This window comes from Pleurodeles waltl, chromosome 2_2 (genome assembly GCF_031143425.1).
Source record: "Pleurodeles waltl isolate 20211129_DDA chromosome 2_2, aPleWal1.hap1.20221129, whole genome shotgun sequence".
Lineage (NCBI taxonomy): Eukaryota > Metazoa > Chordata > Amphibia > Caudata > Salamandridae > Pleurodeles > Pleurodeles waltl.
This window is the reverse complement of record NC_090439.1, coordinates 1183121060-1183138619: the sequence shown is the minus strand read 5'-3', so window position 1 is coordinate 1183138619 and position 17560 is coordinate 1183121060. Positions and strand designations below refer to the sequence as shown.

The 17560-nt window shown below is 44.3% G+C and overlaps 1 pseudogene; it reads left to right on the top strand.

The window, feature by feature from the left end:
• The first annotated feature begins 297 nt into the window (after positions 1-297).
• The window catches only part of LOC138279157 (vomeronasal type-2 receptor 26-like), a 56206-nt pseudogene continuing 38943 nt past the window's right edge, over positions 298-17560 (top strand).

The window sequence follows — 17560 nt, the reverse complement described above, 5'->3', positions numbered from 1 at the left end:
TCTCCGGTGGTGCTGGGGGCTATTAAATCTGTCCATATATTTTTTTGTTTTTCTTTGACTTAATGATTGTAATTATTGAATTGAGCACCATATTCATAGAACTGTTATTTCCTTAAACGATGATGAAGGGCTAACGGTTGGGCTTATCATGACCTTTTGGTCTAAGTTTACACTTTTGGTCTAAATTTAGACTTTTGGTCTAAGTTTACCTTTGTGATTTGGGCCCATTGCTGTGATGTAGGAACTTGTTCCTCTCTTGGTGATAGACAGAAAGCTCCACAGAGAGTTGAAGCTGAGATGGCTGACATGGGAGGAGCTTCTCTCCATCTAGCTCTTCCAACAAGTTCCAAGATCTATGGCAAATATCCGTCTACCTGGCTTATGTACAGCTCTGCACCTCAGCAGAACAGGAGTGCAGGAATATGCCTCAAGATAAAGGCGAGAGTGTCTGTAAGGACTTGGAGTCACGTGATCAACCTATAATGCAATACTAGAAGCACGTATCAATGGGTGATCTGCCTCTCCCAGTGTTGTTCACTCTGATGAGCCGGTGTGTATCCCACTTCTCCTACTTAAAAGATATGAGATATTATTTGACCATTTGCTATTGTTTTATTAGTTTACTTCTATTTCCAAGTTCAGCATCATGAGTATGTCTGCCATTTGCTAATGGTTCAGATTCTTTTCTCAGTGTAATACTTCTGCAAGGGACTCCTATATTCTGTCCATAGTGAACACCTGTAATTACAAACACAAACTCAGTGAGGGTCCAACGTTAGTGGTTGTTTTACAAATATGTTACTAGCATTCGAGCATGGGCATATTAAACTAAATAACTATCCCTCACTTTATTTGCACATCTCCCCATGTTGTAAATTTATTTTTTAACCCTGATGGGGCATTAAACACCTCTCAGGACCCATCATGTGATGTGATCACTTACTTGCTGCAGCTTATTATCATGTTTTTGTTTATTTGCTTTGTGTGCTCTTTTACTCTTGTTTGCAGATCAGCTTTGGTGCTCTCGATCCCCTCTTCAGTGACAAGTTGAAATTTCCGTCCTTCTTCCGGACTGTCCCGAATGAGCTGTCAGTGTACAAAGGAATAACTCAGCTGCTAAAACACTTTGGATGGACCTGGGTGGGGATCCTGGCCTCAGATGATGATAGTGGAGAGAGAGCAATGCAAGACTTGAAGACGATGATCACCCAGAGTGGAGGCTGTGTTGAATTTTCCTATACATTGCCCATAGACTTAAAATATCATGAAAGTAAAAGGATGGACACAATTGTTGCTGCTGTACAGAACTGCACTGCTCAGGTTATCATTCTCTACAGCACCAGTGCATTAATGACACTACAATTCATGCGAGAACCTTGGATAAAGGTACCTCATAAAATTTGGATTGGATCGGTGAATATGTACTTTTCTCGAGCGATAACCGATTTGGATCACCTGACTGTATTAAATGGAACCCTGACTTTCTCCATCAGGGAAGGACAGATTCTTGGATTTGAAGATTTCCTCTATGATGTGAATCCCTTGAAGTTTCCAGATGACCATGCCCTGTGGGAACTATGGATTATGATGTTGAGGTGTAACATTATCTCGAAAGAGGATATGGTCCATCTTTATTTACCACTTTTAACTCTGTGTTCAGGAAATGACACCTTCAGACGCTATGACCTGTCCACCATCAATGCCTTTAGTTTTCGATTCACATACAGTGTGTACACAGCTGTCTATGCATTGGCACACGCCTTGCATGACATGTCTGTGTCTGAGTCCAGATCTGGAACTGGGAGTCTCAAGCATGACTTCAAGCCCTGGAAGGTGATAGATTATTCCATGCACTGTTCATAGTAGAATGATTCTTCCATAAATACAGATTATCAGCATTGATGGCTCTCTCATGCCTTATCTTCTGCAGTTTTCCATTAATAGCGATGAGATTACTTTTCTAGTTTTCTGACCTGTTTGCATTCCTTTCTTTTAGTCTGTGAGTACATTTGGTAAATTATACCAAGTCATTTTAATCAATTTATATTCAGCACTGTAATAATATTTGTAGACTTGCTCTTTGTTCTTTAATTTATACCTCAAATCTTATTATTTTTTTAACCTTTAGATTCAACCTTAAAATGTGTAGTGTCAGCAATAGAAAACAGGAGGCAGACAAATGGCAACCACTAAATGTTCGAGAGAGGTGGAGAGATAAGCAGTTTGTTCTTGGGCACCCAGAGGCCTTCAACAGATCACTGCTTTGGGGGTGAATTAAGACTGTATTTGTTTATTAATTCATAAATTCCTTCAAAGAAGAACATAATCTGAAAATCTCACATTCAAACGTAAAAAAGGTTAAAAAAGAAAGCATTACGTGGCTTGCTATCTTACAAATCATCCGTTAAACACATATAAAATAATTCAATAGAATTGTCTCACATCCTCATCAGATGATGAATCATTTCTGAGCTTGCATAAGTGTCCTAACATGGTACTTCACAAACAGCATCTGTAGCTATCTCCTGCACAAGGCATTACTAGCATCTGCAGGTATCTCTTAAGCATGCACATCTTCCTCCTGTGTGGAGCAGTAACAGCATGGGCCGGCTGCTGAGAGGACAGTCGCTTTAGGACAGACTTACAAACTATACTGCAGGTCCTGGATCTAAAACTCACAAAATGTCCAAGTATGGATTCAATGAACACCAAGGTTTGAATTTTCCCAGTTCCTCTCCGGTGGAAGCTCTGCGGTGCACAAGGTGATGACAGACCAGTGACAGTTATGCTCATTCAGCGACAGAAGGCATGGTTTAGGGGGGTTTGTGAGAACAGAGGAACAGACTTGCTCTGGCAACTGAGTGATTGGGTGGAAAAACCCTGATCTTTCTTCATGTCCTTCAGTATTATTTCTATCACATTTACAGGTGACCATCTTCCCACATCCCCCGTTTGATACCCAGCTTTTCTATTGCCACTTGGAGATCATAACAGAATGAAGAAGAGCAAGATCTGCCCACTAGTCTTAAAGGTTCAGTCTCAGTCCTTGTACTTACAACCCCCAAATGTAAGTCAGTTACCTGCCCAGACATAATCCTTGTGCACCCCTTCTCTAGGAAAGACAACTTCCCCTTGAAGGACCTAGGATAGTGGTTGGGACGTTTGCCTCATACTTCTAGCCCAAGGAGAACAGATGTCACCTGAGGGAAGAGGCCTAATATGAAAAATGCTTGTAACACAATGAGGCCAAGCTTTACAAAGGTTGTGTCAGAATGGCATTACTTAAGTTATGCAAACCCGACACAAAACCTTTTTGTGTAATTTACAAACCAATGCAAGATGGTATATGCATTGGTTTCTATAGAAAAGTAACACAAGAGAGCAAGAAGCAGTGCTTTGGTTACTTAGCATCAAGGAGGAATTACATGGGTGGCACATGAACCTTGACATGCAACGATCCATGCTTTTTGACGCAAAACCCTATCTTCTAACTTTAGTTGACAGGGTTTTGTGGCAAAAAATAATGCTGCTGGAATGCATATGTTAAAATAAAGGTTTTAATTTCTCCTTTTCCATCCTTGCATGTGTGGTGCACTGTATGGCCCAAATACAATGTAATAAAAGTTTTAAACCTTGTCTAGTCATAGTATTTTGTTCTGAAAGAATCCCCTTCAAGTACAAAACCTATCCTAGACTCACACATACACCCTTGCACTATGGTAAAAAGGTGAGCGTGTGGTGCTCAGCAGCAAATTTCTGCATCAGATCTAAGGAGAGGGAGGGGCACTACCATATACCTGCAGATACAGGGCTTTCCTCCTCTCTCTCTCTCTGTCATGCAACCCAGCACAGGAACTTTGGGTGCACTGCCTGACACCTTTGTAAATCTGGGTTTGAGTCTTTATTGAATGAGTTCCCAGCCTCAGACTACAACTGTTGCAGGCACACCAAGATGCCCAAATGTTCAACTCCAGCCCTTGCAAACACATCGGGGGTAAATGAATCCACCACAGACACACCAGGAGCCTCATGGATTAAATTCTAGCTACTGCTCACCAACAGAGAAGTTCAGCCATGTTGAAAGTGGGCAGCATGAAGAATTCTAACATTGCCAGGTGCAACATTTGGCTGCAAGTTGTCATCAGGAAGGAGAAATCAAGTAACCCATTGTCTACTGACACCGTCTTACCCTGAAGACAATTACTGGACAGAGGAAGGGCATCCAGAACCCAGGTCTCGGCTGGAAAAGAGGAGCGAAAGAGGACTGCCTTTTAAGAACCCAGAAAAAAGAAGCTGTACCAATGTGGACTGCACCTTCTGCACCTGTGGCTAGCACAAGAAGAGAACTGTGCCTTCTGTATCCTGCTTGTGGAGCTCATCTGAACCAAAGCAGGAGGATCCAAGGGTCCATTAGCAGACCTTCTGTTCACAGCACAGGGCCACAAAGCTGAAAGAGCCTCCTGGGGCAAGTTGGTAACCCAGATTTATGAATCACTGCTCCTTGCTGCCTTGCAGCACTAGGGAACAGTACCCATGCTCCAAATGTGTCCAAAATCTGGATCTGGGAGAGTCATTAGAGTGCAGCATGGTCTCTCAAAAAAACAGGTTATCACCAATATAAGGGAACCACTGAAACCACTGGTAGCCCAGTGATGACTGGACTTCACCTAGGCTCAAAAGTCCCTCCAGAGATGTCGATCCCGGTGGCCAAGATCGCCTCACCAAGACTACGGGCTAAGGAGTAGCAAGACGAAGAACCCCATCGACTAAAACATCTTCAGCATCCTTGAGCATCTTCAGCATCCTGTATCCTTTGTATCAGGAACACTCTTTGAAAGTCAATAACAACGAGCTGCTGATGCTGGAACTTCCGAGGGACTTTCTGGGCCCCCGGTCTGGCTCCCTAATGGATTTGGGCACCTAAAATAATGCTATACCAAGCTAAAGGTTTTTCTCAAAACGTTTCTGTGTCAAATTCACTGAATTTGCCATTGCTTCTTTGGGGTTAAGTAGAACACGCATATTTAGGGCATCTTATGAATTCTGTATCTCCAAAACGCTCTGGTGGATCTTTTTTATTCGTGTATAAAATTATATGAAAATGTACTTTATTTTTTATAAATTGGTATTGGATTTCTTGAGTGTCTCCAATACTTTTTCTTCTGTTTTTTTTAGTGCTGTTTAAATGTTTTACACATGTGCATATGTGTAAGCCTGACTGCTCAGAGCCACAGCTACCCAGGGTTGAGCTGAAGGTTTTACAAACAAAACCTAAAAAAAATTAAATTGTAAATTAGCACTTGTATAGCGCACTACTCACCTGTTAGGGTCTCAAGGCGCTGTACTCATACCGCTATGGAACCCCTCCTGGCTTTTCCCTGTGAGGCACCTACTCCTGAGCAGGGTGAAGCCAGGCATCCAAGCGCTGTTGGGGTGATTAAGCAAGCTATTGCCCAGAGTTGCACCCATGAATTAGATTAGGCACCGAGGCGAGAATTATCTGGTCAAGGGGAATTGAGCCCAAGACCTGCCGAAGTGGGACTTGAACCCTGGTCTTGAGCCAGATCTCTGCCTCAGGGTCTGCTGCTCTAACCATTGAGCCACACTTCTCCACTAAACCTAGTGGTCCTAAAGGGGTTGGTAAGTGTTTACATGGTGAGGTCACACAGCCACACCATATAATACACTCGATTTCCTCACATATACACACATACATACATATATAGAGACGTACATGCATATATAAATACATGCATACATACATATATCTGGGGCCCAGTTCACAAAGGTAAACCTAGACCAAAAGTCTAAACTTACACTTCAAGTCTAACTTTACTCACTGTAAAGTTAGACTTTTGGTCTAAGTTTACATTTTTGGTCTAACGTATGCCCAAAAGTCTATAGTTGGGCCAAAGCCTTAACTTAACTCGTAGTAAAGTTGGACTTTTGGTCTAAGTTTACACTTTTGGTCTAAACTTATACTTTTGGTCTATGTTTATCTTTGCAAATCCGGCTCCTGGTGTCCTGAGTAGATGCCCTGTAGCTGTGATGATGTGTATTCTGCATGGAACAGTATTTTGTGAGCATAGTATCCTCTCACAAGTTGCACAAAAACATGGTGGCATATTTACAAGCCCCTTTCGCCTCGTTGCACCACATTAGCATCATTTTTTAATGCTAATTTGGCTTTAAAGAGGAATTTTCGTTGTGCCATATTTACAAAGTGGCACAATGAATGCTTTGCACCACTTTAAAAACCCTTGTGTCACATTATGCCTGCGCTAGGCATAATGTATGCAAGGGGGCCCTTCCCTCATTAGGAGGCCCGAAAATATGGAGCAGTGAAATTTCTAAGATTTCACTGCACCATTTTTAGCATCATTTTAATAGCTGCCTTCGGCAGGCGTTAAAGTGACGCTCCCATTGTATTCAATGGGCCTCCCTTGACTTTGATGGAGTAGCAACATAATTATTTGCACTCATCCACCAAAGTGCCACAATAGCATCAGCATTTTTTAATGTATTGTGCTAAGGTGCAACATGTTGCTCCGTATAGTAAATTTGGCGCACACATGGTGTCGTTAGGGGGGGCTCAAGAAAAGTGGCGTATCATCAATGATTTCCCACTTCCTTGTAAATATGCTCCTTCGTTTTTTGAATCAGGGTACTGTAGGAGGCTGGCCTGGCTTGTCGTGGGTACCAAAGGGGTACTTGCACCTTGTGCCAGGTCCAGTTATCCCTTATTAGTGTAGAAGAGGTGTTTCTAGCAGCTTAGGCTGATAGAAGGTAGCTATAGCAGAGCAGCTTGGGCTGAACTAGGAGACATGCAAAGCTCCTACTATACCACTGGTGTCATATGCACAATATCATAAGAAAACACAATACACAGATATACTAAAAATAAAGGTACTTTATTTTTATGACAATATGGCAAAAGTATCTCAGTGAGTACCCTCAGTATGAGGAGGACAAATATACACAAGATATATGTACACAATACCAAAAATATGCAGTAATAGCAAAAGGAAGTAATGCAAGCAATGTAAAGTTACAATAGATTGCAATAGGAGCACATAGGTATAGGGGCAACACAACCATATACTCCAAAAGTGGAATGCAAACCACGAATGGACCCCAAACCTATGTGAGCTTGTAGAGGGTCGCTGGGGCTGTAAGAAAACAGTGGGGGTTAGAAAAATAGCCCACCCCAAGACCCTGAAAAGTAGGTGTCAAGTACACCTATAACCCCCAGAGAGCACAGAAGTCGTGATAGGGGGTTTCTGCAAGGAAGACCAACACCAGCAAAGCAACAACAGTGGATTTCCAGACCTGAGTACCTGTGAAACAAGGTGTCAAAGTCCAAGAGTCGCAACAATGTCAAGAGTGGGCAGATGCCCAGGAAATGCCAGCTGAGGGTGCAAGGAAGCTGCCACTGGATGGAAGAAGCTTTGTGTTCTGCAAGAACGAAGAAGACTAGAAACTTCCCCTTTGGAGGATGGATGTCCCACGTCGTGAAGAAGCTTGCAGAGGTGTTCCCACGCAGAAAGACCACAAACAAGCCTTGTTAGCTGCAAGGGTTGCGATTAGGGTTTTTGGCTGCTGTGGCCCAGGAGGGACCAGGATGTCGCCATTTGGATGAGGAGACAGAGGAGGCACCCAGCAAGTCAGGGAGCCCTCACATAAGCAGGCAGCACCTACAGAAGTACCGGAACAGGCACTTGGAAGAGGAGTGAACCGGAGTCCACCCGAAGTCAGAAAAGGGAGTCCCACGATGCCGGAGGACAACTCAGAAGGTTGTGCGCTGCAGGTTAGAGTATCGGGGACCCAGGCTTGGCTGTGCATGATAGAAATCCTGGAAGAGTGCACAGGAGCCAGAGCAGCTGCAAATCACGCAGTACCCAGCAATGCAGTCTAGAGTGGGGAGGCAAGGACTTACCTCCACCAAACTTGGACTGAAGAGTCACTGGACTGTGGGAGTCACTTGGACAGAGTTGCTGAGTTCCAGGGTCCACGCTTGTTGTGCTGAGAGGGGACCCAGAGGACTGGTGATGCAGTCTTTTGTTGCCTGCGGTTGCAGGGGGAAGATTCCGTATACCCACGGGAGATTTCTTCAGAGCTCGTGGTGCAAGAAGGAGGCAGGCTACCCCCAGAGCATGCACCACCAGGAAACAGGCGAGAAAGCCAGCAGGATGAAGCGATACAAGGTTTCAGTAGTCATCTTTGCTACTTTGTTGCAGTTTTGCAGGCGTCCTGAGCAGTCAGCGGTCGATCCTTTGGCAGAAGGTAAAGAGAGAAGTGCAGAGGAACTCTGGTGAGCTCTTGCATTTGGTATCTGAAGAATTCCCCAAAGCAGAGACCCTAAATAGCCAGAAAAGGAGGTTTGGCTACCTAGGAAGGAGGATAGGCTAGTAACACAGGTAAGAGCCTATCAGAAGGAGTCTCTGACGTCACCTGATGGCACTGGCCACTCAGAGCAGTCCAGTGTGCCAGCAACACCTCTGTTTCCAAGATGGCAGAGGTCTGGGGCACACTGGAAGAGCTCTGGGTACCTCCCATGGGAGGTGCAGGTCAGGGGAGTGGTCACTCCCCTTTCCTTTGTCCAGTTTCGCGCCAGAGAAGGGCTGGGGGATCCCTGAACCAGTGTAGACTGGTTTATGCAGAGATGGGCACCATCTGTGCCCATCAAAGCATTTCCAGAGGCTGGGGGAGGCTACTCCTTCCCAGCCTTCACATCTATTTCCAAAGGGAGAGGGTGTCACGCCCTCTCTCAGAGGAAATTCTTTGTTCTGCCTTCCTGAGCCAGGGCTGCCTGGACCCCAGGGGGGCAGAAACCTGTCTGAGGGGTTGGCAGCAGCAGCCGCTGCAGTGCAAACCCTGAAAAGGCAGTTTGGCAGTACCCGGGTTCTGTGCTAGAGACCCGGGGGATCATGGAATTGTCTCCCCAATGCCAGAATGGCATTGGGGTGACAATTCTATGATCTTAGACATGTTACATGGCCATGTTCGGAGTTACCATTGTGACGCTATACATAGGTAGTGACCCATGTATAGTGCACGTGTGTAATGGTGTCCCCGCACTCACAAAGTCCGGGGAATTTGCTCTGAACGATGTGGGGGCACCTTGGCTAGTGCCAGGGTGCCCACACATTAAGTAACTTTGCACCCAACCTTCACCAGGTGAAGGTTAGACATATAGGTGACTTATAAGTTACTTAAGTGCAGTGGTAAATGGCTGTGAAATAAAGTGGACGTCATTTCACTCAGGCTGCAGTGGCAGGCCTGTGTAAGAATTGTCAGAGCTCCCAATGGGTGGCAAAAGAAATGCTGCAGCCCATAAGGATCTCCTGGAACCACAATACCCTGGGTACCTCAGTACCATATACTAGGGAATTATAAGGGTGTTCCAGTATGCCAATGTGAATTGGTAAAATTGGTCACTAGCCTGTTAGTGACAATTTGAAAGAAATGAGAGAGCATAACCACTGAGGTTCTGATTAGCAGAGCCTCAGTGAGACAGTTAGGCATCACACAGGGAACACATACCTATAGGTCACAAACTTATGAGCACTGGGGTCCTGGCTAGCTGGGTCCCAGTGACACATAACAAACATACTGAAAACATAGGGTTTTCACTATGAGCACTGGGCCCTGGCTAGCAGGATCCCAGTGAGACAGTGAAAACACCCTGACATATACTCACAAACAGGCCAAAAGTGGGGGTAACAAGGCTAGAAAGAGGCTACTTTCTCACAGGTACGGGCAGTCTTACCCTCCTGAAGTGGGTCCTGGGACCCGCACCTCAAGGACCCTGTAGTACTTTCACTCATTTCTGGTTTCTGTGCTGTGACCCATATTCTCATAGATGTCACGTCCCACAACACATGCAAATCATTGCTCTTTTGGGTACAATGTAATCCCTTTTCTGATACCTCGATTCCACTGGCAAGAGCATGGCGCTTGAAGTCAGGGGTAAACTGGTAGTTGGAAACAAGTCATTAAGTCATCTAGAGCCAGCCAAAGCCTTTGTCATCTCTTCAATGTTGGCCCAATTCACAAAGGTAAACTAAGACCTGAAGTCTGAGTTTAGAGCTGAGGTCTAAGTTTAGACCTGAAGTCTGAATGTATACCTCTGAAGTCTACGTCTAGACTTGAAATAGTGGACTTCAGTTTTAAACTTAGACTTCAGGTCTAAATTTAGGTTTCAGGCCTAGGTTTACGTTTGTGAATTAGGCCCTGACTGTTTTGTTATGTAGATTATGGGAGTCATTATGAACACGGCGGTGTTTACCGCCATGTTCATGCTGGCGGTCTTTCTTTGGACCGCCAGTCCCCTTGAGACCCAACCAGAAGCATAGTGAGCATTCTGCTGGGCCGGCGGGCGGAAACAGTGTTTCCGCCTGTCAGCCCAGCAGAATGCAGGGCCAGGACATTGCTGACGGCTCCACATGGAGCCGTCGTCAATGCCTCAGTGCGGCGGGTGCAGCAGCACATGTCACGCAGATCACTGCCCGTAAATCGGGCAGTGAGCTGCGCAGCGGGAAACTGCACCGGGGCACCTGCACTGCCTAGGCCAAGTGCATGGGCAGTGCAGGGGCCCCCACGGGTGCCCCGGAGCACCCCTTCCCCCAGCCTTTCCCTGGCGGGAGAACCCACCAGGGAAAGGCTGGGGGATACAGGGTACATTATCCAGAGGGCAGAGCTGCTTGCAGCGCTCCCTTTTCAGACGATGTAATCCACCATCGTCAGGCTGTCTGTCGGCGGTAGCCTGGCGGTGGCAGAGGGCCACCACAGGCGGCCCTCCCTGTGTGTATTATATGGCGGTTCAGACCGGCATGCTAGTGGTGGTCTTTTCCGCTGCCGGCGGAATGGCGGTCTGAACCGCAGGGTTTATAATGACCCCCTATATCTCCACAACACATGTGGACAGATCTCACCCATATAACTTATTGTTTGTTTTGGAGTCTATTACTTTAAGTGTTGTGCTCCTTTAAGCTATAAAAGATTCATTATATTGATGAGATTGTGTTTGACTAGAAATGAATTTCATTACATCTGATTACCGAGCTAAACTATGACTGAGTTTCAAACTCACACCTTCCTATTGAGCATTCAAGCTACTAAAAGTTATTCATGCACTGATTTCACAACTATACTAATTAATAAATATTTTGCTGTTTTCACAGTTGAACAAGTTCCTTATGGAGACACACTTTCAGGCACCAGATGGAGACAGCATTATGTTTGATGAAACAGGTGACATGGCAGCAAATTATGACGTTCTAAACTGGGTTAAATTTCCTAATGGATCAATATCTGGCATCAAGGTTGGAAGTTATGACTTATCAGCCCCACCAGACCACCAGCTTACAATCAATGAAAGCTCCATCATATGGCACTCTGAAGGGCCTAGCCTCAAGCAGGTGAGTGAAAGAGTCTATGCTGAGCACATCTGCATGTGCTATTCCATCCAGGCTCTCCTGTGCCTGAGCTCAGCTTGCATTACTCCAGCCTCTATAACTGTAATTATTACAAAACTGATAAAAGCTACTGTTTCCATGCCTAAGTAAATATTTGAGTAAATACACTCACACACAATGTGGTGACTAATGTTTGGACATTGTTAATAAGCTGTGTAAGTGAGTGAGTGAGTTAGAGGGTTAGTGAATGAATGAGTGACTGAGTAAGTGAATGAGAGAGTAATTAAACTAATGAGTTAGTGAGCGAATGAGTGAGTAAGAGTGAGTGTGCATTAAGTGAGTGACTGGACATACCTATTTTAAAGTGATAATGCCTGCAGCTGAGATATTTTTCACATTACTACCCCAAGGAGCAAGGCGCCACCTAGACCAGTCGATAGAACCTGGGTTGGGGGAAGGTAAAGGATGAAGGTAAATGATGATGTTGATGGTGTCAAGGGCCCAATATTATTAGATCTTTCTGCAACATCCCCACCATCAATCATTCGTAGCCTTTGACTGCCACATGTGAACCTAAACTCTGGAATGACTTGTTTTTTTCTTGTCACTTCAGTTTGCCCCTTTCATCTTGGCACGCAAACAAGTGAAATGGGCATTGGGGTTTCTGAAGGATCATTGTTATTTTCTCTCGTATTTATTCCTTACTCACCTCTCTGGCTCAACCCCTGCATGACCTGAGATTCCTTTCAAATTAATGTGGAGGAGACACGCCTGGATCTCGAACACCTACAAAATGCTCAGCCCCACAAATAACCAACAACAACTATTTATCAAGAACACAAACAACTGGTCCACATGGATTTGAACACCAACATAGAACCAATGTCCAGCTAGATTCACCCTGGGCTCTGAGCTCACTCTCAATGACAACATTGTAAATAAAACTGAGATAGTTGATGGTAACTCTCTCTACTAAAGAGAATGAAATAATTCCTCCAAAAAATGATTTCAAAACTGCTATTTAAGCTCTTGTAATCCCACATCAGGACAGTGACCTCCCACACTACTTACTGGCTCCCCTACATGCTGCAGCCTCATTGAAGGTCAAAAGAAATATGACCATATCACCCCCAAACAATGGCACATCATTGAGCTACAAATCTATCCTTAATGACAGTGGTCTATTGGGCTGACAGGCTCCCCTACTCCAAGGGGTACGAGGCAAGATCTGCAGTGCCCTGTCAAGCTGAAGGCAAAGTACAACAAATTGAAAAATAGGGTGGCAGGTCTCCATTTTAAACACACCATATTTAGAACAACATTCTTGTATCCATAAGGACCACCCAACTATTCTCCAATTTAGGGAAACTTTGGAGCTAGACTTCTTTAAAGAATTCTACATCATGACGAAGTAACAGTCCACTTCCACTCTCAGAACCCAGCTCTACTGCTTTTATATTTTCTTCATAACATTCAACTTCCTTTTGGGTAAATTCTTTCAAAACAATTATCACATGCATGTAAACTTAAAGCCATAACTTCAAGTGGCATACAAATGTTATTAAATATCAGGGTATAGAGGGTACATGCCCCGTCACTCTCCCAATAATCAATGTGATGCGCTAGTGAGTGAATCTAAACTGCCATAAACTGGAACTGACACAATCTGAAACTCTCCTGGTGGAAAATCCATCTAATCTGTGTGTTACAAACCTTTGGCCCCTGCCTCTGGTTCTCTGTCCTCCACCAACAGGATATTAGTTAATGTTCACACACTTGCTTTGGTCACCTCTCTGTCTTACAGTACATGCTACGTTTTTTTCATTACAATTTTTCATAAAATATTAAAGTGTTCAATGCATCTGTGCTCATCAGCTTTGATTTTTGCAATTCAGCTTGGGCTTTCCAGTTTGGAGAGCACAATACATTTAGAAAATGCTACTGCAATAATTGTTTTTTGTCTGAGCACTGGTTTACAGCCAGAAGACTATTTATATTTTTAGTGCATGATGCACCACAGACCTGATACACTAAGAAATGTATGATGGCAAACCCTGTGATTCAAAAATTCACACTATTCACAACTGCAAGATGGATGTTTAATTTATACACCCCCAATTTTATGAGCTGTAAAGGTTTTTCCGTGATGCAAATTGGGTTTCAGACCTTTTGCGGTGGATATGTGCTCTGCATGGTACATAGATGTGTTCCGCTGCCCTATATACCCGAATGTCCTTGGGATCACACTAATCCAGTGTGTATGCAGAGCCCTAGGCCTGACTCTTAATGTGAGTGTGGTCACTTGTCCTGTGACCTGAAGGACACACTAAGCATGCCTGATTGACATGCAGTATACTGCTGTCTGTGTCATGGGTTAGCACACAGCATGGCAATGAAAGTATACACTGGCTTGTGAATATGTAATTGTGACCAAATCTTTGTAAAAGTGCCACTGAATGGGGGTCTTCAGGACCACTTGCGTAAAGTTCTAGTTGTGTACGCTTTCCCAAATTCCTAGCTCTAACATCCCAAATGTATGTGATGCATGATTACGTGCATAGCCTGAGGGGTGCACGCACTGTGTGCATGAGTGAACCAGAGTCACAGAGGTCTGTGGGATCCATTTCATAAATCCCAGGTCTGGTGTTTACACAAGATGGAGGTGAGGTTCTTATCCCACATAGTGGATGTTCATTGCTGATATTCCTGCTACTAAGGAGAGGAAATCCAGACACCGAAGTGAGGGGGGTGGAGACAGGGCTGCTGTTACAAATATAATTTAGCCTTTTGCTAGTGAGGTGCTGCTGATTATTCCTTGATTTAGTAGTTGGTGACAGAGAAGTGTCTGACAGAAGACTCTGTTGTGCAAAAGTGAGAGAAGCCTTAGGTGAGGCATGCCCTTTATTCTTTCTCTGATTACTCATTCAGTTGACTGATGAGAGCAAGCAGCAGAAACCTTATACCTCTTTGCTGTAGGTGATTCAGGCTGGAGACCACCCTGCTTCCCTCAAAGACTGTGTCTGAATTAGGCCTGGGGTAAATTTAAATTACGGTGGAGTGATTCACTTAATTTCAAACCCCTTCCTTATATCCCACGATGTGGATCGGTGAATGGTGTCTAATGCACAGGAGATGTTTATAAAGGCCAAATCAACCTGCCCCTGACATATTTCCCAATGATGCTAGGTAAATTAAAACCTTGTTCCACATGCCCAGCTCCGGACTAAATCAATAATGGACATCGTAAAGGATCTTAATCAACTCCACCAACTCCTCCATCCTTTGCAATATTACCCTGACTAACATTTTGACAGTGCTATCCAGTAGCGACTTTGGATGGGAACAGCTTATGTAGGTTCCTATTCCCCTCTTTAAAAACTGGGAACATTATTGCCTCCTTCCGTAATGGGTGGATGGGCTTTCTATGGTAGATTTAATAAATACCAGGGGGTCTTCAATATATTTCTAGGGCTCAGTCTTGTCCAAGTGCTTTCCCTCATGGACTCTTACTGGCTCCTAAATTATGGGCCTGAATCAGAGTTTGGTGGAGGGGGTTACTCTGTCACACACATGACAGATATCCCGTCCTCTGAATTACGACCCCATTACAACCTATGGAGAGCATAATATGGTGGGCGGGATATCCATCACTTTTGTGACAGAGTGACCCATCCACCAAACTTTACATCAGGCCCTATGTCTGTAACTGCAGTGGAGTCACTGACGTGGCAGCCAATATCTACATATTCATATGCTGCGTTGCTCTTGGTGGCTGCAAGGTTGGTCAAAGATGCTGGAGAAATGCTTATTCCATGTATGTGAAGCTGGAAGATGCTCAAATTATTAATGAAAGGGATAATGAAAACTTTCCACAAAGCTGCAGCATCTTTGCACCGACCAGCACATCCAAGGTCACCCCATGTTCTGCCTTGTTCCCAGCTAATCTTCAAGCTAAACTCTGCTCATGCTGCTAACATGCATTGGCTAGATCAGTCCTAGAATGTGGGCATTCACTCAGGATTATTTTTGGTTTATGTGAGTAATCGTACATGTGTGATTAAACCACCCATGAGGAGAACTAGGTCTAAGGGGTTTGCGGGTAACCAGACTTGAGAAGACAGGGTCGATAGGGCCTGATTTTTGCATAGGGGTTACATGGTGATGAATATCCCAACCACCATAATCTAAATCAGGGCCATAGCAATTTGCAGGCTTCGACTATAGCTTTAAGGGCTTCTCTTCGTCTACAAGCTGTGGCAACAGTATGCTGGTCCTTGCCTAAAACTGTAGTCATAAATGTGAATGTACCAACATTCTCCCACTCAATTCTTGGTGTAGTCAATTTCACTATTTTCTGGTGGGGTTTTACCGTCTACAGAAAAGAGATTATGTGTAAAAAGGGGGTTATGACACTAACACAGCTGGCAGACATATTATACTTAATTAGTAAGGAATTAGGTCCCTCAATAATAATGTGAGATCAATATTACTACAATTTCCTGATCCCTGAAAAGTCAGAGGAAATGTTGTGCGTGACATTTTGAAATCAGGGGTTCAACAGCCTGTGTCATCCCCCCGCCTGCTCAGCTCCAAATAACCACATATGGATGCATCACTAACTTTAAAGATGTGCACATTAAAATCTCCTGCCCACAGGATTAGGACCTCATTTTGTGCTTGAGCAGGGAATCTGTCAGGTGGGCATCAAGTGCAACTATGCCTTATGAGATTGAAGCATTGCAAATTTCATGATAAAAATGATAATTCATAAATTAAATGTTTCTGAGCTCTTAAATAAGAAGGGACAGCAACTACGTTTCTGCCACTTCCTCAATCATTAGCATCCCAGGGTTTCCCCACATCTTGAGGGACAGACCGGTAAGTGGGGATCAGAAACCCTCAAGATGTTACCCAATAGGTAGGCTGTGTTTTTGTGATGAAAGGAGTTGTGCCCTGGTTATAAGGAACCCCTTTGTCTCCCTTCATGTTCAGTGGGAAGATTGGTACTCAGGGTGAACAGTGACATCATAAAAAGACAATACGAGTTTTCTGCAGTGTAAAATGTACTGCATCTAGATTTAGGTGTGTGGGAGGACCCTGGCATCAGGGCATTGCTCCACAATGGGTACCAGTGTAGAAGGCTGGCTTATAGTGGGAACCAATGGTACTTACACCTTGTGCCAGGTCCAGTTACCCTTATTAGTAGATTAGTAGTGTTCTAGCAGCTTAGGCTGATAGAGGTAGCTATAGAAGAGCAGCTTAGGCTGAACTAGGAGACATGCAAAGCTCCTACTATACCACTTATATCATATAGGTACTATATCATAAGAAAGACAATACTCAGAGTTACTAAAAATAAAGGCACTTTATTTTAGTGACAATGTGCCAAAAATATCTCAGATAATATACTCCCTTAGGAGGTAAACTACACAAAATATACACACAAACCAAAATCAGGTAAGTAAAACAGTCAGAAAGTAGTGCAAACACTGTAGAATACAATAGGATGCAATAGGCCTAGGGGCAACACAAACCATATACTAAGAAAGTGGAATGTTAACCACGAATGGACCCCTAGGCTAGTGTTGTGTGTAGAGGGTCACTGGGAGGGTAAGAAAACACTAAGGGTGTCGAAGATACCCCACCCCAAGACCATGGAAATTAGGAGTAAAGTACTACTATTTCCCCAGAAACACACTAACGTTTTGATAAAGGATTTTCAAGGACCACAACAGATTGCAAAGCACTGAAGACGGATTCCTAGACCTGAGGACCTGCAAAGGAAGGGAACCAAGTCCAAAAGTCGCGTAAGTGTCCAGGGAGGGCAGAAGCCCACTAAACCACGGATGAAGGTGCAAAATGGCTGCCTCCGGATAGAAGAAGCTAAAGATTCTGCAACAAAGAAAGGTGCCAGGAACTTCTCCTTCATGCAGAAGATGTTCCGCGGAGTGTTGGAGGATGCATAGTTGTTTTCTTGGCAAAAGACCACAAACAAGCCTTGGTGGCTGCAAGAGTCGCTGTTGAAGAAAAAGGGTGCTGCCCAGGCCCAGGAAGGACAAGGATGTCGCCACTTGGGTGAGGAGACAGAGGGGGCCCTCAGCAATATAGAGAGCCCATGCACAAGAAGGAAGCACCCACTGAAG